Below are 6,000 nucleotides of genomic sequence, written 5' to 3'. Positions count from 1 at the left end.
TCGGTTGCCTAACCAACTGAGCCCCTGGATTCTCTTATTTTTATCCTTTTATTTTTAAAGCTTTTATAAAGGTGTATGTAGATACAATCTTTTTAAAAAGACAAATTATTTTAAAGGCTTAAAATTAAGCCCCCAACAGCCTTTCTCTCCTGAGTCCTCTTCAGTGGCAACAAGTTTGAAATCTTCTAACCTATTCTAGTATTTGTGATCATGTTTTTGAATAACATCCTTACACTGTTATTTAAATTTTTCTTTTTGGCCTTTAGGTATTAACTATGAGTTTCCTACCTTTAATGATGAGGTTTGGCTTTCACACCATTCCTCCCTGCAAACACCTTCCCTCATTTTGGTTAGATGAATATTCAAAGTCTTGGACTATGTACATCTTTTTCACAGCTGAGTCTATGATGATACCGGTTCCTTTATTGTCTGTTCTGGTTATTCTCCCTAGAATCAATAACTCTCTTTCTCTTTTTCATTTGCTTTCATTATCTGTTTTTGTTCTAGTTTATCCCCAAATCTTGGACAAAGGGGTATGTTTTCTCTTATGACAATCAAACAAATCAGGTGGTCCTTTTCTTTCTTTCTTTCTTTCTTTTTTTTTGCTTGAGACACTGATTGTATTTGTAGGGGGTCAGGGAAACAGTGGAATGAGAAATACAAAACTAGGGAGAGACCGGACGTCGCAGATGCCAGGACCCCTTAGAACTCCTCGCTCTCATCCTTGCTGTCCATTGACTCTGTCCCCACTTCATAATCCTTCTCCAGGGCAGCCAGGTCCTCTCAGGCCTCTGAGAACTCCCCTTCCTCCATGCCCTCGCCCAGGTACGAGTGCTCAAAGACCCATTTGGCATACATCAGGTCAAACTTGTGGTTGAGGCAGGCCCAGGCCTTGGCGATGGCTGTGGTATTGTTTAGCATGCAGACTGCCCGCTGCACCTTGGCCAGGTCGCCCCCAGGCACCACTGTGGGGGGCTGGTGGTTAATGCCAACCTTGAAACCTGTGGGACACCAGTCCATAAACTGGATGGTACACTTGGTCTTGATAGTGGCAATGGCGGCATTCACATCCTTGGGCACCACTTCTCTGTGGTAGAGCATGCAGCAGGCCATGTATTTGCCATGACGGGGTCACATTTGACCATCTGGTTGGAGGGCTCAAAGTGTGTTGGTGATCTCTGCCACCGACAGCTGCTCATGTTAGGCTTTCTTGGCTGAGACAATGGGGGAGTAGGTCATCAGTGGGAAGTGGATGAGGGGGTAGGGCACCAGGTTCATCTGGAACTCTGTGAGGGCCCCGTCGAAGCACAGGGAAGCTGTGATGGAGGACACGATCTGGTCGATGAGCCAGTTGAGGTGGGTGTAGGTGGGGCACTCGATGTCCAGATGTCCAGGTTGCGGTGGCAGATGTCGTAGATGGCCTTGTCCACCATGAAGGCGTAGTCCAAGTGCTCCAGGGTGGTGTGGGTGATCAGGATGGAGTTGTAGGGTTCCATAACTGCTGTGGATACTTGGGGGGTGGGATAGATGGCAAATTCCAACTTGGACTTCTTGCCATAGTCAACAGAAGGGCACTCCATCAACAGGGAGGTGAAGCCTTAGCCAGTGCCACCCCCAAAGCTATGGAAGATCAGGAAACCCTGAAGCCTGGTGCACTAGTCTGTCAGTTTTCGGATTCGCTTCAGCACAAGATCGATGATCTCCTTCCCCACAGTGTAGAGGCCTCGGGCATAGTAGTTGGCAGCATCTTCCTTGCCAGATATCAGCTGCTCAGGGTGGAAGAGCTGCCTATAAATGCCAGTTCTTACCCATCTATGACAGCAGGCTCCAGGTCCACAAAGACAGCCCAGGGCACATGCTTGCCAGCCCCGGTCTCACTGAAGAAGGTGTTGAAGGAGTCATTGCTGCTGCCCAGCGCCTTGCCATTGGGCTGGATGTTGTGCTCCAAGCAGTAGAGCTCCCAGCAGGCATTGCCCATCTGCACGCCCGCCTGGCCCACATGGATGGAGATACACTCACGCATGGTTGTTCCAACAGGTGATGTTTGCAGAGGGTCTTTGACTGCAGACGCGTTACGAGTCTCCAGCAACACCACGAATCCCAGGTGGTCCTTTTCTAAGATACCCCCTTCCAGAAGCCCTTTTCACCTTGCTCTTGTTTAGACTGGCTCCTGGCTGATGCCCTACAAGCTCCCTTTGCCATTTTTGTGTAGACTCCCCGTGCCTTTTTCTCTCTGTTGGATCCCTTGTTTCCTGGATCCCAAATCTTCCTCTTGTTTTGTCACCCCTTTGGGTAGTAAGCCTCTAGTCTAGTAGCTTCCTAATAAAAATGCAGAGAAAGCAATTTTTTTTGTTTTTGCATTTCCAAAAATGTTTTTATCCTATCTTTACATTTGATCAATAGTTTGGCTGCAAATAGAATTCTTTTATGCAAGTGATTTCCCTTCAGTACTTTTGAGGCATTGTTCCATTGTCTTCTTGTTTCCAATTTTGCCATTATGATTTCCTATACCATCCTTTGTATGTAGCCCTTACACCAGAGTTCCTGGATTTCCTCTTTGTTTCTGGAGTTCTGAAGTTTCATGATTATGCATTTTGATATCAGCCTTTTCTTCATTTAACATATTGAGTACTTGAAAAGCCCTCTTCATATGGAACCTTACCTACTTCTCTGAGGGTTCTTTCCTGGTGTTATTTCTTTGATGATTTCCTCCTCACCTCATTCCCTGTTTTTTCTTTGTTAAACTGCTATCATCAGAAGTTGGACTTCCTGAACAGATTACCTAAAATTTTTCATTTTATTTCCTCCACAGTCATATATTTATTTTCTTTATTTGATTTGTGGGAATTTTCCTCAACTGTATCTTCCAACCATTCTACCGCTTTTTGTTTCCATTTCAGTGATCATAATTTGCAAGAATTCTTTACTGTTATTTGACTATGTCTTTTAAAATAACATATTTTTGAGGATCTCTCTTGTTTTTTGATGTCTTCTTCTGTCCCTACATTATTTTCATTTTCTCCAAGTTGGATCCACACTTTCTTCCTTCCTTCTTTCTTTCCTTCCTTCTCCCTTTTCTGTCTTTCATGTTAGAAGTGTTTCCTAAATGTCTAAATGATTTCTGACTGTTCAGTTGTCAGAGTGTCTCTACCATGGGATCTGGAGGCTGTGTTCATGTGTGCGCATGTGCCCAAGTCAGTACCAGATGACCAGTAAGCCTCACTGTTAGGAAGCTTCCATTCCTCCCCTGGCGAGTGCCTGAAGCTGCTCACATTCACAGATCTCCTCTGGAGCTTGGTTGGTTTTTCTCAGAGAGGAATCCTGCCTGGGCTCCCAGCATTCTTGGAATTCGGCTGGGGAAGGGTACTATTCTGTATGCAGGCTTTCACTTAGTCCTGTTTCCAGTAAGGAAATGATATGCTTAGCTGTGATTTGTAATCTTGTATTCAAAGTCACTCTGATTCAACTTTTCTAGAGAATAGACCTCTAGAATTCTGCCAGGTTAGGTCTAGCGCACTGTCTAACCATGCTGGCTGGGGAAGGGAATCTGATATATATATGACTGCTGTGGAATGTACAGAATTGTATCAATCCTTCTGTTTTCAGTTCACCTACACGCCTACCTTCAGAGGTATCAAGTGCCTCCAATTCCCATGCCTCTCAGGGTTCTGTGGTGCAAATATATTTGCTCCACTGCTGGCTTTAGTTTCTGTTTTGTTTTGTTTTTGAGTCTGCCTAGATAGTTCTTTTTTTTTTTTAAAGATTTTATTTATTTATTCATGAGAGACAGAGAGAGAGAGGGAGAGAGAGAGAGAGAGAGAGAAGCAGAGGGAGAAGCAGGCTCCCAAGGAGCAGGGAGCCCGATGCGGGACTCGATCCCAGGACCCTGGGATCATGACCTGAGCCGAAGGCAGACGCTTAACCATCTGAGCCACCCAGGCACCCCTGCCTAGATAGTTCTGACTTCTTTACCTGTTTCCCAAGCTTCCATGATTTTATTACTGTCATCTCCTCACCTGGTCTTTTAATCCTTGCGAGTGAATGCTTTTTCAAAAATTATTTTATTACCATTTCAATGGCGTTTCGGGAGGGAATAACAATGCGAGCATCTGCTAAATCTAACCATGTTTAAATAGAAATGTCTATTTTCTGAACTTTTCGATTGTCCTTCCTATCTTAGACTTGCTTGCTCTTCTTTCTTCTCTGGTTTCCAAAAGAGAGTTCTCTGAGGCTCAGCCTTATGTCCTTCCTTCTCTTTGCTGTTTACTCTGAAGACATCATGAATACAATTGCTCTTAGGCTGCGTACCTCAAGCCTGTATCTCCAGTCTTGTTTGTCATCTAAACTCATATTTCCACCAAAACTCATAGTTCCATATTTCCATGGCAAATTTCCAGGACAAAGCAGTTAGGTCCCAGGTGCAGAATTTAGGGAAGCACTCCCTCTCAGGGTTGTGCGACCTGAGACCTAAGAATTCTTAAATTTTGCACCCTTGGCTCTTTGTTATCCCTACCCTAATCCCGGCCCTACCACCTGTACATGTGGCCATGTTGATTATCTCATTGTCACCTCCAACCTGTTGATGTCCATTGCCAAGTTCATCAACATCCTATTCACAATCCTTCTCCCTTCCCTCATCTATATTTCCAGTCTTCATCAGTAATACCACCAATCTACCAATCAGATCCAGTCTCTCCTTTGCCAACTCCTTTATAGTCTGACTCAATGTTTTATTTATTTTTCCTTCAAAATATAGTTTTCATCTATCCCTCCTGACAGGGATATTAGCTCTGGAAGCCTTGAACAAAAACTTCCCCTACTCCAAAATTCCTTACTGTTTTCATCACTTCTCTCCTAAAATCTTTGGTGTTTCTTTCCCACCCCTTTAAATATAAAGTGCCTACTGTACTTCTACAGTGTTCTATTATCTGACTCCACGTTCATGAATTCATCTCTCTTTTAAGGTTTAATACAAGTCACAGCTCTGTGGAGTTTTGAGTCACTACTCATTGCTGACTAGTCTGTTTAGTTTCTTCTTTTCTGTTCCCTTAGTCCTCATTATCAGTTTCACACTGAAACATACATTGACTTTTGGCAGTCGATGCCTCATGGCCATCTCCTACTCCTTGGTCCAAAGCTAAGTTCATCATCTTCCCATTCACAATCTACCTCTCAGCCAAATTCATTTATCTACCCCTGATATTCTTATTTAAAGTTCTATCAATTTTTCCTGTAAAACATATCTCCTGTTTTCATGCATGCCTCCTCACCTAGATGGTAAGCTCCTGAAAGGCAAGGTGCATGTGTGAACATGGCTTCTTGCAAAGTCTAAGCAAAGAGAAGGCCTTCAAATTTTCCTTGATAAGTAAGAAAAGCCCCTCTAATATTTTATTTTATTTATTTTTAATTCTTTTATTGTTATGTTAATCACCATATATTACATCATTAGTTTTTGATGTAGTGTTCCATGATTCATTGTTTGCGCATAACACCCAGTGCTCCATGCAGAATGTGCCCTCTTTAATACCCATCACCAGGCTAACCCATCCCCTACCCTCCTCCCCTCTAGAACCCTCAGTTTGTTTTTCAGAGTCCATCGTCTCTCATGGTTCGTCTCCCCCTCTGACTTACTCCCCTTCATTCTTCCCCTCCTGCTATCTTCTTTTTCTTTTTTCTTAACATATGTTGCATTATTTGTTTCAGAAGTACAGATCTGTTATTCAACAGTCTTGCACAATTCACAGCGCTCACCATAGCACATAACCTACCCAATGTCTATCACCCAGCCACCCCATCCCTCCCACCCCCCACCACTCCAGCAACCCTCAGTTTGTTTCCTGAGATTAAGAATTCCTCATATCAGTGAGGTCATATGATACATGTCTTTCTCTGATTGACTTATTTTACTCAGCATAACACTCTCCAGTTCTATCCACGTCGTTGCAAATGGCAAGATCTCATTCCTTTTGATGGCTGCATAATATTCCATTGTATGTATAT

General features: G+C 43.5%; 1 pseudogene; it reads right to left on the bottom strand.

Annotated features, from left to right (window-relative positions):
* Positions 1–702: 702 nt before the first annotated feature.
* On the bottom strand, positions 703–2,081 carry LOC114223788 (tubulin alpha-1C chain-like; annotated as a pseudogene).
* Positions 2,082–6,000: the final 3,919 nt, after the last annotated feature.

This window comes from Eumetopias jubatus, unplaced genomic scaffold (genome assembly GCF_037043125.1).
Source record: "Eumetopias jubatus isolate StellerSeaLion01/CBP00866 unplaced genomic scaffold, mEumJub1_p1.0 scaffold_3, whole genome shotgun sequence".
Classification (NCBI taxonomy): domain Eukaryota; kingdom Metazoa; phylum Chordata; class Mammalia; order Carnivora; family Otariidae; genus Eumetopias; species Eumetopias jubatus.
Note: the sequence above shows the minus strand (reverse complement) of the source record. Positions and strands in the feature narration are given on the sequence as shown.